The sequence below is a fragment of the Sminthopsis crassicaudata genome, chromosome 1 (assembly GCF_048593235.1).
Source record: "Sminthopsis crassicaudata isolate SCR6 chromosome 1, ASM4859323v1, whole genome shotgun sequence".
Lineage (NCBI taxonomy): Eukaryota > Metazoa > Chordata > Mammalia > Dasyuromorphia > Dasyuridae > Sminthopsis > Sminthopsis crassicaudata.
In genome coordinates this window covers 196,517,727-196,532,519 of record NC_133617.1, presented here as the reverse complement: position 1 = coordinate 196,532,519, position 14,793 = coordinate 196,517,727, and positions in this window count along the sequence as shown.

The window sequence follows — 14,793 nt, the reverse complement described above, 5'->3', positions numbered from 1 at the left end:
AGAATCATTCATTGCTTGTATTTTCCCTATTTTTTTCCTTTCTCCCTCCCTGTTCCTTTCTCTTCCTCTACCTTGCCATACCCCTCCTCCTCCTTAGTCTCTCTCCCTTCTGCTCCCCTCCCCCTCGCTTTTCACTCTCTCCCTTCCATGTTTCCCTCCCTTTCCCCCTTTCCTCTTTTCTCCTTCTCCCCCTCTTCACTCTCTACTATATCTCTTTCGGAATATACTTCTTTTCTTTCGGTATGGTCATGTCAAACGACTAATCTTCTGATTTACACATAAATCACACCAAAAATCATGAATTTTTAAAACTGTTCCAATTCAAGACCTATTTGAGACTCCCCCTGGCTATTAGAAAAGAGACATGGCTTGTAATTCTGAAAGCCCTAAATACCACTGCCTGCTCCTTCCCCTTCTTCCCCTCCAAAAATTATCCTAAAACTAAAAAGCTGTTTTATAGAATTTTTTGAGGTTATAGTTTTGATTTAGCTTTGAAAGGCAGATGTAACAGTCTTTCTGTTACATAATTTGTAAGTAGTTTGCTTTTTTCCCCTGTTAAACTCCAAAGCTAATAAACCCAGAGCATTCTGTAACAAGTGAGGTACTCATGTCAACAAAGGCCTTACTTAGAGACTCCTAGGTTTTCAGAAGCTTCTGTGGTGTAGATTTAAAGATATTTTAGTAATATGCAGTATACTCAGAGTCTGAACATTTACTTTTATTTCTTTATTTCCTACAGCAAGCCCTTTGGCTTCTATGTAACCTTTTTAAAAAATAAAAACAGAAAATATGTGTTATATTCTGAGTCATGCTACAATACAATCACCCATTAAGTACAAAACTGTTCAAATAAGGTTCACTAAGGAACCGACAAATTCACAAAAGCAAGAAAATTCAAGTAGGAGGAGCAATCATTCAATTCATGTGTCTTTCTGCTCTGTGTAGGTACAGTTCTGCCCTTAGACACAGACCAGCAGAAGGATGTTCTATGGGTTTCCTTTTCTCTTTTCTTTCTCCACATTTGAGAAATGAAATACCTTAGCAAAATCAGGTTAAGATTAGAAGGGTGCCTTAACTTTAATATCTTTGTAATCTAATTTTCTGACTGAAAAATAACATTGCATATGCTTATGGAAGATAACATCACATGCCATATATAGCACAAAACTCAACAGTAACATATAACCATTTCTATCTTCCCTTTAAAAAAAATGAAATCATTCTTTATTTGATACTTGTTAATATGTTAGAACTTGATAAGCAGAGAAAAGGAGGTGACTAAATTACTGTGTAGAAGGAACCAACCCTTCCAATCACAAAATATTTATAAGATTAGAGACATCATTTGCTATGTAATTTTACTTTGTTTATCACAAAAGATAGATCCATGCGACTTCACATAAAATGGCAAATGCCATTAGCAAACTTCCTCTATTTCACTGATACCAAGCCCATTCTTTCTTCTCTATTCAATCCCAGGGAACTTAATATTAGTTATAAGGATGAATATGTAAAAATTAAAATGCATTGAATCTGATCTGCAGTGAATGGAAGCACAAAGAATACTGCAGAAAAATCAAATTTATTTCTTTGAGAATATATGCCGATATCACTTTCATCTAGGAATATCTTTTCCCCCATTATATGTCATTGTGTAAGATTACTTCATCCTCTTCTTGCTGTGCAAAATTACCCGGAAGCCAGTGGCACAACATCTCATTTATTTTAATACCACTCTACTTATTAACTAAACAACCTGAAAAGGAAACAGTTTGCATGTTAGAAGGTGTCTATAAAAAGGCTGGAATGAAGTTCTTATGATACTAAAAAGGAGAAATATAAAATAAGAAATTTTAAATAGTCATTTTAAAATATAATACACTGTTTCTTAATAAAATGTTTAGCACATCTATGTTAATTGTCATGATATTGTGAGATCCAATCAGCTATAATTCTAATTTGTACATCCAAATTATTGATTATTTCTAAATTCAAATGCAAAATTTCAAAACTTTCTGTAAATTTGGGGGCATATTCACCATGGATAAAACTGAATGATGTGTAAACACAGTAGACTGGACAGTTAAAAAAACAAAAAAGACTAATGTGTCTGTAAATTACTTAATCTTTTAGAAATATCTAAAATAATTCTGTAACTCATTCAGATGAATTCTACTTGTCATCTTCACAGGCGATCATCATCATCATCACTGTTAGCATATAGCATTTACATAGCAGTTTAAGTTTTGTAAAGTGATTTACAAATATCTCATTAAATCCTTACAACAACCTCGGAGGTAAATGCTATTTTCTGACTTTTTAAATTCTCAAAAGTATTTTATTTTTCCAAATACATGTAAAGATATTTTTCAATATTCCTTTTTGTAAGACTTTTGTGTTCCAAATTTGTCTCCCTCCTTCCTTTGCCTCTCCCCTCCCCAAGACCACAAGCAATATGATACAAATATGTGCAATTCTTTTAAACACATTTCCAAATTTGTCATGTTGTACAAGAAAAATCAGACCAAAAGGGGGAAAACCAAGAGAAAGAAAAAACAAATAAACAAACAATAAAGGGTGAAAATACTAGGCTTCTATCTACATTAAGTCACCATATTTCTCTCTTTGGATGCGGATGACATTTTTCATTCCAAGTTTATTTGAATTGTCTTGAATCACTGCATTGCTGAGAAGAGTCAAGTCCATCACAATTGATCATCACAAAATCTTGTTTTTACTGTGTACAATGTCCTCTTCATTTTGGTCACTTCACTCAATATTAGTTCATGTGAGTCTTTCCAGGCTTTTCTGAAATGAGCAGTAGATCCTATTATTAATCCCAATTTACAGATGAATATACTGAGGCAGAGAGAGGTTAAGTAACTTACCCAGAACCACACAGCTATTCAGTGTCTTAAGATTTCCTAACTCTAGGTCCAGCATTCTATTTACTACTATACCTTGGTCCCTTTGATCTGACCCATCTTGTATGTTTTTTACTATGGAATTATAATTATCCATGTTACTTATACTATATTTTAATATGCTTTCTTTAATTTTTCTTTATGATAACCCAATAAAACAATTCAAAGTTATTAGTCTTGTTGTATTGTAAAAGGCACATAGACTATCTTTTTTGTTTGTTTGTTTGTTTTTCTGAGGCTGGGGTTAAGTGACTTGCCCAGGGTCACACAGCTAGGCAGTATTAAGTGTCTGAGATCAAATTTGAACTCGGAACCTCCTGACTTCAAGGCTGGTGCTCTATCCACTGCGCCACCTAGCTGCCCCCGCACATAGACTATCTAAATGATTTTTTTCCATGCCACCCAGTTAAAAATAGTATAAATTATGTATGGAGAAATGCCTGAATGCTACAGGCAGTTGTATGAGTTTGACATTAGTCCACACAATGAACTCTGTTTTTCTACCATTCTTCTCAAAGCCTGGGTCACAAAATCTATATAATCTCCATATTTAAAATAGCAGTGTTAACACACATTTACATTATTTGACGTGAAATAATTGTATTTAAAGATTTTTTTGCTGTAATGCTTCCTAAACAAATTGGTTTTATTTAAGTTGACAGTTTTTGAATTTTTTTTTTTTAATTTGGCTTCTTTAAAAAAAAAAAGAAGAAGAAGAAGAAGCTAATAGTTTGCCATCCAGTTGTCTTAGTTTCACATTGCTGGGTTATAAATTCTGAAGGCAGAAGAGCCCCAAATATGATATGTACTCAATAAATGTTAATGAGGATGATAATTTCTACTTGACCCTAGATTGAGGGCAAAATATAAATGTGACATTCCCTTGATAGACTTTGATTTTGTCCAGCAAGGGAATCAATTGTAATGATAATTTTGTAACTTTTAAAATCAATTACACATTAAATAATGAATTATATTTTAACTAATGAACAAGAGTTGTAAAGATGAAGAGGAATGATCAAATGGCAGATAAAATCCAAAAGTCAGGAAGATCTCTATTTTCAAGGACTGTCTTTAATGCATACTATATATGTAAACATTAGCATTTAAGCACTTAGCTTCTTGTTGGTATCCAAAAAGAATTATTTCATATTATAAATTAATAAAAGTTGTGTGTGTGTGTGTGTGTATACACATATGGTATTGGAAAGAAGAGAAGAAAGAAGAGAAGGAGGGAAGGAAATGACTGGTGAGGGCCAAGTTCTAAACTTATGCACAGTATCAGTTCACAAAGAGTTTTATTAAACTTGCTTCCAGAAATGTGTGAAGGAGGGACTTTTTCCTTCTCCTCAGATATGGGTATTCCAATTTCTTATTAATTTATACATTGGTTTTAAAAGTTTTTTAGTTGGTTACTGAGGCAGAATTGTATGTGCACACAAAAAGCTAGAATCGATAAAATCTCACTCTTTCCTATTAGTGAGGCAAGTACTCTGCAGGCTTCCAGGTGGAAGAGGGTACCAGCAATGTTAGGAGTGATAACAACTCACTGCTACTGGCTATCTTAGATTCTTCTGGTCACCATGTTACTATGAATGCATTTTTTTGTTTGTTTCTTTCTTGATCTTGAATATATATTGGAGAAAAAACAACAGATTATGAACTTGTCAGCTCTAAAAAGTTAGAAAAGCCATCAAATTTATTCTAAGCCATTGAAAGTAAGGTGATAAAAAGCTAGCCTTGAGGAGGGACTTCCTAGATCTATCCTGGTCTGAATTAACCCAGCAGCTGAGATATATGCTGCAAACAAAGGAAATATTTGTCTATTAGCTATGTCACACCCAAAAATAAATTGGATTGGGGGGGGCAATTAAGTTGGGAATGGATGTGAAAGTGGAATCTTTTATAGTAAACAACTTTAAGTTTGAGCCTACTCTGTAGGGACTGAAGAAAGTATTCTTTCAGTTAATGAAATTGTTAGATTTTTATTATTGTCATACTAAATAATAGTTTATTTATATCAATTGATTATAAATGATATCTGGGAGATATTAATTGGTTAATATTGAAGGGGAACATATTAAATAGGTGATATGAGCCATAAAGGTAAGACTTCTTGATCCAAATTATTTCCTTCAATAGCTTATCATGGCACCTGAAATCCAACCATTAGAAAGCTATCCCCTTGTCTCTTGAAGATTTTTCATTTTTCTAGTCTCCTGTTAAAAAGCAAATATGCCTAAGTTTTATCTCCAGTTTTCATCATCCTGTAGCATCTTGTGGGAAGACTATAGATCATAAATCTTAGAACATAAATGGACACTATACTCATCCTATGACGATAGAATATATAGAATGGGTCCCTAACAGGAGGTGTTTAAAGACAGAAAAGCAATTGTGCCAGGAAACCACTGAATCAATTGTGACTATGTCGATTAAAGGCCATACTGGCTTTGCAGCTCAGTTTGTAGTGGCAAGGAACTGGAAACTAAGTGGATACCCATCAATTGGAGAATGGCTAAATAGTTATGGAATATTATTGTTCTATAAAAAAAGATCAGCAGGGGGCAGAGCCAAGATGGCAGAGAAGATACACGTGAATTTGTAAGCTCCCTTCTTCCCTCAATACCAATTAGTTAAATCAGCCTCAAAAATAACGCTGGACTCATAAAAACCACAAGGATTAGAAGCACAACTTACTAGCTGAAGAGAATCTGGAATTTCAACAGAAAAGGTCGGTACCAAGGGGAGGAAAAAAAAGGCCAGCACAGATAGGGTTAAGTGCTAACACACTGTGCCCAACCGGGCTGGGGAGAACTCTGGGATCAGAGAAGCCACTGAGATAGAGGAATCTGGCACAAGCTGTTAGCTCTTCTCTGCTTATAAAACAGCAGATCAGAAGAGAATTCAAGCCACTTTAAAATATAAAGCCAGATCCTAGAACCACCCCAATCCAGAAGTGACCTAACAGATCTCAGCACGGCTGTGCAGCCACTTTCTGCTGTCCAGGCTTCACCTTGGGGGTAGTTAAGAGCCTGAACAGCAGGGACACAGCCCCAGGCAGCCTCTAATCCACATAGTGTGGGGCTCAGCCTGAGGCAGTGTAATTCTAGAAGCAGCGGAATTCCCAGAGAAGTGGAACTCCCAGAGAAGCAGAACCTTTGAAGTAGGGACCAAAGTTTGCAGGCAGACACTTCTGGTTTGAGCACAGGGGCTTTTCCCATCAGCTGCTGATATCCACGCCCCCCGGGAGGCATTGGCTGGGGTTTGTAACGCTTTCTCTGTTCAGCCTTAAACCTCAGGGCAGTCTCTAGGCCACACAGCAGGGTCCTTCACTGGGCACTCCTCGAAACTGCAGCAGTGCTAAACACCCCTGAGTCATTTCTGGGGAGGGGGGAGGGAAACTCTCTCCCAGTGCTCTCTCTTAACTCAGGCACAGGACTCTGCATCCATCCAGTCTTGGAGGAAGCTAGTAAATAAATAAACTTCTTACCCCAAGGGCAAACCCCAACAGATTTTTAACAATGAGTAAGAAGCTGAAGAGAATGATCGACACCTTCTACACAGAGAAAGAACGGGTATCCAACCCCGAGGAAGCCAACACAACAGTCTCCAGATAACACCCTAAAGGGGAATGATACCTTCCCCCATCACATAACTCTCTCCTAAAAGAGACTATTAAAAAGTTAAAAGAGTTTGAAGAAAAATGGGGAAATGGAAAAAAATACAATAGAGCAAAATAATTCATTTAAAAACTCAATTGGGCATATACAAAAAGAACTAAAAAATGTAAATGAAGAAAATACTCACTAAAAATCAGGACTGAACAAATAAAAATGAATGATTCATTGAGAAACCAAGAATCAGTAAAACAAAACAAAACAAAAAAAAAAAAAAAAAAAAAAAAAAGAAAAGAAAAGCTGGAGAATAATGTCAAATACTTACTGGGAAAATCTATAGACCTGGAAAATAGATCTAAGAGAGATAATCTGAGGATCACTGGACTTCCCAAAAATTATGATCAAAAAAAGAGCCTAGATTCTATTTTACAGGAAATCATCAAAGAGAACTGTCCAGAGATAATAGAAACAGAAGGGAAAATAGGCATTGAAAGAATTCATTGAACACCTTCTGATAAAGACCCTAAAAAAAAAAAAAAAACTCCACAGAACATTGTGGCTAAGCTGCAGAACTACCAAACTAAGGAAAAAATATTGCAAGCAGCTAGGAAAAAACAATTCAAATATCAAGGTGCTACAATAAGGGTCACAAAGCAAGATCTGGCTGCCTCCACATTGAAGGATAGAAGGGCCTGGAACCTGATATTCCGAAAGGCAAAAGAACAAGGATTGCAACCATGAATAAACTACCCAGCTAAATTTAGCATTTTCTTCCATGGAAGAAGGTGGTCATTTAATGAAATAGAGGAATTCCATTTGTTTCTAAGAAAAAAACCAGACTTAAACAAAAAATTTGATCTACATCCACAAGACTGAAGAGAAGCAGAAAAAGGTAAAAAGAACTACTGAGAATTGTATCTCTGTTGTGGATATACAGAAAGTCCACATGGACAATTTGATTTACTGATATAATATAAAAAAAGGGAAGTAGTAAAGGGAAGGGGATAGTATCAGAAAAAGGGGAAGGACAGATCAAATTAGGGAAACTAAATCTCAGGAAGAGGCATAGAAAATCTACCACTTCTGAGGGAATTTAGAGAGGGGGAAAAAACATTGTGTGAATCTTAGTCTCATCAGAGTAGGCTCAAAGAGTAAATAATTGACATATTTGTTTTTCAGAGAATTATCTCACCTCATTAAAAGGGGGGAGAGGAAAAGGGAAAAGGAAAAGGGGAATAAGGGAAGGGTACAAGAAAGGGGAAGGGACTTAAAAGGAGAGGGGAGGGGTACTAAAAAGGGAGGGCTGTGTGTCACAAGTGGGGTCTATAAATTAAATATTGAGGAAGGAGTTCAAGGGGGTCAAGGGATAAAAAAAATCATAATCAGGGGATAATATGATGGCAGAAAATACAGAATTAGTCATTTTAACTGTAAATGTGAATGGGATGAACTCTCCCATTGAACGGAGGCGGATAGCAGACTGGATCAAAAGTCAGAACCCTACAATATATTGTTTACAGGAAACACACTTAAAGCAGGGAGATACATACAGAATAAAGGTAAAAGGTTGGAGCAGAATCTATTATGCTTCAGGTAAAGCCAAAAAAGCAGGAGTAGCCATCCTTATCTCAGAACAAGCAAAAGCAGAAATTGATCTAATTAAAAGAGATAAGGAAGGAAACTATATCCTGCTAAAGGGTAGCATAGACAATGAAGCCATATCAATACTAAACATATATGCACCAAGTGGTATAGCATCTAACTTCCTAAAGGAAAAGTTAAGAGAGTTGCAAGAAGAAATAGACAGCAAAACTATAATAGTGGGAGATCTTAACCGTACACTCTCAGAATTAGATTAATCAAACCACAAAACAAATAAGAAAGAAATTAAAAAGGTAGATAGAACACTAGAAAAACTAGGTATGATAGACTTTTGGAGAAAACTGAATGGTGATAGATAGGAGTATACTTTCTTCTCAGCAGTTCGTGGATACTACACAAAAATTGACCATATATTAGGACATAAAGATCTCAAAATTAAATGCAGGAAGGCAGAAATAGTAAATGCCTTCTTCTCAGATTACAATGCAATAAAAACTACATTCAGTAAGAAGTTAGGGGTAAATAGACCAAAAAGTAATTGGAAACTGAATAATATCATCTTAAAGAATGACTGGATGAAACAGCAAATTATAGAAACAATTAATAATTTCACCCAAGATAATGACAACAATGAGACATCATACCAAAATTTGTGGGATGCAGCTAAAGCGGTAATAAGGGGAAATTTTATATCTTTAGAGGCTTATTTGAACAAAATAGAGAAAGAGAAGATTAATGAATTGGGCCTGCAACTTAAAAAGCTAGAAAAAGACCAAATTAAAACTCCCCAACTAAAAACTAAACTTGAAATACTAAAATTAAAAGGATAAATCAATAATATTGAAAGTAAAAAAAAATTATTGAATTAATAAATAAAACAAGAGTTGGTTTTATGAAAAAGCCAATTAAAATAGATAAACTTTGGTAAATCTGATCAGAAAAAGGAAAGAGGAAAATCAAATTGTTAGTCTTACAAATGAAAAGGGGGATCTTTCCACCAATGAATAGGAAATTAGAGAAATAATGAGGAGTTACTTTGTCCAAATTTATGCCAATAAATTTGATAACTTAAGTGAAATGGATGACTACCTCCAAAAATATAGGCTTCCTAGATTAACAGAGGAGGAGATAAATTGCTTAAATAGTCCCATTTCAGAAAAAAGAAATAGAACAAACTATTAATCAACTCCCCAGGAAAAAATCCCCAAGCCCAGATGGATTTACATGTGAATTCTAATAAACATTTAAAGAACAATTAGCCCCAATGTTATATAAACTATTTGAAAAAATAGGGGATGAAGGAGTCCTCCCAAACTCCTTTTATGACACAGACATGGTACTGATACCTAAACCAGGTAGATCGAAAACTGAGAAAGAAAACTATAGACCAATTTCCTTAATGAATATTGATGCTAAAATCCTAAATAAGATAGTAGCAAAAAGACTTCAGAAAATCATCCCCAGGATAATACACTATGATCAAGTAGGATTTATACCAGGAATGCAGGGCTGGTTTAATATTAGGAAAACTATTAGTATAATTGACCATATTAATAAACAAATTAATAAAAACCATATGACCATCTCAATAGATGCAGAAAAAGCATTTGATAAAATCCAACATCCATTCCTACTAAAAACGCTTGAGAGTATAGGAATAAATGAACTATTCCTTAAAATAGTTAGGAGCATATATTTAAGACCGTCAGTAAGCATAATATGTAATGGAGATAAACTGGAACCTTTCCCAGTAAGATCAGGAGTGAAACAAGTTTGCCTACTATCACCATTACTATTCAATATTATATTAGAAATGCTAGCCTCGGCAATAAAAGTAGAGAAAGAGATTAAAGGAATTAGAGTAGGTAATGAGGAAATCAAACTATCACTCTTTGCAGATGATATGATGGTATATACTTAGAGAACTCCAGAGATTCTAATAAAAATGTATTAGAAATAATTCACAACTTTAGGAATGTTGCTGGATACAAAATAAATCCACATAAATCCTCAGCATTTTTATACATCATCAACAAAGTGCAACAGCAAGAGATACAAAGAGAAATTCCATTCAAAATAGATGTTAAGAGTATAAAATATTTGGGAATCCATCTACCAAAGAAAAGTCAGGAATTATATGAGCAAAATTACAAAACACTTGCCACAAAAATAAAGTCAGATTTAAATAATTGGAAAGACATTCGGTACTCGTGGATATAATATAATAAAGATGCGAATATAATAAAGATGACAATACTCCCCAAACTAATCTATTTATTTAGTGCTATGCCAATCAGACTCCCAAGAAATTATTTTAATGACCTAGAAAAAATAACAACAAAATTCATATGGAAGAATAAAAGGTCGAGAATTTCAAGGGAATTAATGAAAAAAAAAGTCAGATGAAGGTGGTCTAGGTGTACCTGATCTAAAGCTATATTATATAGCAGCAGTCATCAAAACCATTTGGTATTGGCTAAGAAATAGACAAGTTGATCAGTGGAACAGATTAGGTACAAAGGACAAAAAAGGGTACATCTATAGCAATCTAGTGTTTGACAAACCCAAAGATACCAACATTTAGAATAAAAATTCATTATTTGAAAAAAACTGTTGGGAAAACTGGAAATTAGTATAGCAGAAATTACATATGGATCCACACTTAACACCATATACCAAGATAAGATCAAAATGAGTCCATGATTTAGGCATAAAGAATGAGACCATAAATAGATTAGAGGAACAGAGGATAGTCTACTTCTCAGACCTGTGGAGGAGGAAGGAATTTATGAACAAAGGAGAACTAGAGATCATTATTGATCACAAAATAGAAGATTGTGATTATATCAAACTAAAAGGTTTCTGTACAAACAAAACTAATGCAAACAAGATTAGAAGGGAAGTAACAAGCTGGAAAAATATTTTTACAGTTAAAGGTTCTGATAAAGGCCTCCTTTCCAAAATATATAGAGAACTGACCCTAATTTATAAGAAATCAAACCATTCTCCAATTGATAAATGGTCAAAGGATATGAACAGACAATTCTCAGATGATGAAATTGAAACTATATCCACTCATATGAAAGAGTGTTCCAAATCACTACTGATCAGAGAAATGCAAATTAAGACAACTCTGAGGTATCATTACACACCTGTCAGATTGGCTAAGATGACAGGAACAAATAATGCAGAATGTTGGAGGGGATGTGGGAAAACTGGGACACTAATACATTGTTGGTGGAGTTGTGAAAGAATCCGGCCATTCTGGAGAGCAATTTGGAACTATGCCCAAAAAGTTATCAAACTGTGCATACCCTTTGATCCAGCAGTGCTGTTACTGGGCTTATATCCCAAAGAAATACTGAAGAGGGGAAAGGGACTTGTGTGTGCCAAAATGTTGGTGGCAGCTCTTTTTGTAGTGGCTAGAAACTGGAAAATGAATGGATGTCCATCAATTGGAGAATGTTTGGGTAAATTATGGTATATGAAGGTTATGGAATATTATTGCTCTGTAAGAAATGACCAGCAGGATGAATACAGAGAAGTTTGGAGAGACTTACATGAACTGATGCTGAGTGAAATGAGCAGAACCAGAAGATCACTATATACTTCAACAACAATACTGTATGAAGATATATTCTGATGGAAGTGGATATCTTCAACATTAAGAAGATCCAACTCACTTCCAGTTGATCAATGATAGATAGAAACAACTACACCCAGAGAAGGAACAATGGGAATTGAATGTAAAAAAAAAAAAGAAAGAAAAGATCAGCAGGATGATTTCAGAAAAGCTTGGAGAGACCTACATGAACTGATGCTAAATGAAGTAAGTAGAATCAAGAGAACATTGTATATAGCAGCAACAAAATTATACAATGATTAATTCTGATGGACGGTTTTCAACAATGAGTGATTCAGGCCAGTTTCAATAGACGTATGATGGAGAAAGCCATCTGCATCCAGAGAGAGGACTATGGGGACTGAATGTGGATCATAACATAGTATTTTCACCTTTTTTTAGTTATTTGTTTGCTTTTAGTTTTCCTTCTCATTTTTTTTCCTTTTTGATCTGATTCTTCTTGTGCATCATGATAATTGTGAAAATATGTGTAGAGGAATTGCACATGTTTAACATATATTGGATCACTTGCAGTCTAGGGGAGGGAGCAAGGGGAAAGTAGGAAAAAGAATTTGGAACACAGAGTTTTGCAAGGGTGAATGTTGAAATTATCTGTATATATTTTGAAAATAAAAAACTATTATTTTAAAAAAAGATTACACTGACTTCGCAATGCAATGTAATGGTAATTAATATCTATAAAGCACTTTGAAGTTTGCAAAATGCCTTATACATTATCTCACTCAATGCTCACAACAGTTCTTTAAGGTAGCTGCTATTATTTTTCCTGTTTTATAGATGAAGAAACTTAAAACAGAGAGATAATGTGAATGCTTAGGGTTACACAGCAAATACAGAATTAAAATTCAGTAATTCCTCAATTCAAATCCATCTTTCTATCCGTTGTTCTACAATGTTCTGTATCTTTGTCTTTTTTTAAGCATGTCTTTTTAATAGGTAGATATTAGGAGTCCATTTATCAGTTAATAGAAGTTCTAGGAAGCCTTTGGTGATATCAAGATAAAATTATTTCCTAAACTGGGAAGTAGATTTTCATACTTTCAGGTTCTTTGTTTCGATTCTGAACACTGCTATATAATATACAGTCATATATTATATATATAATAGTCCTAGTAGTAAATAGTTTGTTTAGGATACTGTTGACTGTCATTTGGCCAGTTATATAGAGAAACTTTCTTTACATGTCTTTCATATATATATGCTACATCTAGGGATGTGCTGATGCCAGTTTGTGAAGTTGTGAAGTTTTGACTTGTGAATTCTTAAACGGTGTGAATATTTACACCTTGCATATGCTACAAATCAAGGTTTGATTTATTATTTTGTTAATTGCCTAGATTTAAGAAAATTATAGAGATTAGATTTTTAAAATATCCAATACATACATTTTATTTCCTGGAGAAATGCTAACCATTTATTGGCACATTCCTAGCCAAATAATTACAAAACTTCTTGAAAGCCATCAACATAGAAATCTTTGAAGACCTTTTACTTAAAAACATCAAGAAAAGCATGAAGACAATGAGAAAAAAAGAGTTTGCTACTATCATGGCAAATATCTAGTATATAATCCAAAATAAAGAGAGATGCCATATAGAACATGAGATTCTCAAATAGTTATTCCTGTTTGCTAATGATATTGTACTAATTACATCAAGAGCAAGAACTTTGCAAAGTCTGATAAATAAATAACTCAAAAGATATGGGCCTAATTATTCATATACAGAAAACCAGTTTGTTATCTCATATAGGATACATAATTAAATGAATAGTACACAGAGCTGATTCATGAATATATATATATATGTGTGTGTGTGTGTATACATGTGTATATGTTGAAAAGTCACTAAAAATAGAAATAGGAAGGTAGCTCATCAAATTACTTTGAAAACATTTTATAGTATAAAAATTAAATTGCTAAAGTAATATAACAATAATAATTATGATTATAATCCTCTAAAAATTTAACCCACTGTCCATCCTTTGAGGGGGGCAATGACAAGTAAGGGAATGTCAGTCAGGGAGATATACAATTGGGACCTTATGAGCTCTAAAAGAGCATCAGAATAGTTGTAAAAGCCTGGAGGGAACTATGAAACACTGGTGAATTAGGCTCTAGTGTTACCATTGATTGGGTTAGCCCTCAAGTTAGTGGATGCAACTATTTCTAAGAGTCTAAGAAATAAACAGGATAGTAGAGGATTATAATGTGATTATATTTACAGTTGTCATGATAATCCTTGACACAAAATTGATGCAGCAGGTAGCAATGTATTTCTTGCTGCTTTAGGTTCTGTTACTATAAAAAGCCAAGATACACTAAAACAAATGCAAATATCAACATTTTACTTGCTCGAAATGCATTAAAGTTACAAAGAGTGTATATAGGATGAACTGAAAACAAGAATGCTTTCATCATATGCCAATCTATACTGAAATACTTAAATGTTTCTGTGCTCATTTAAGAATTTTCCTTCAGTTATGCACATTGAAATCCATTTATGTCATCCTGTCTTGTTTATGTTCTTCTAAAAGTTTGATTCTGGATTGGACTTCCGACCAAGATGGCGGCGTGGAGGCAGACAGCTGCTTGAGCTCCTTGTTTTCTCTCAGAACTTACTTCATGACAAGCCTCTGACTTAATGCTTGACCCAGAAAGAAATCCACAAATAATCACCAAGAGAAGACATCCTTGAAAGTTGCCAGAAAAGGTCTGTGTTTGCTCGGAGGAGGGTCAATCAGACTGGGCGCAGACTGAGGGCAGGCAAGCCAGAGCTAGACAGGCAGCTCACACAGCTCAGACCTGAGGGGGAGGGGTGTGATCTCTGCCGTTTCTGTGAAAGGGCTTTTGCCCCAGTGTGGATGCTCCGTCTTGGCAGCAAGCCAGGAGCAGCAGAGAGGGTGTAAACACCGGAGGTGAAGATTAAAACCCCAGAAAGCCAGCATCTCTCAGAGCCCGGCCACCCCCAACCCCCACCTGGACTGACTCGGTGCGTTCTCAGAG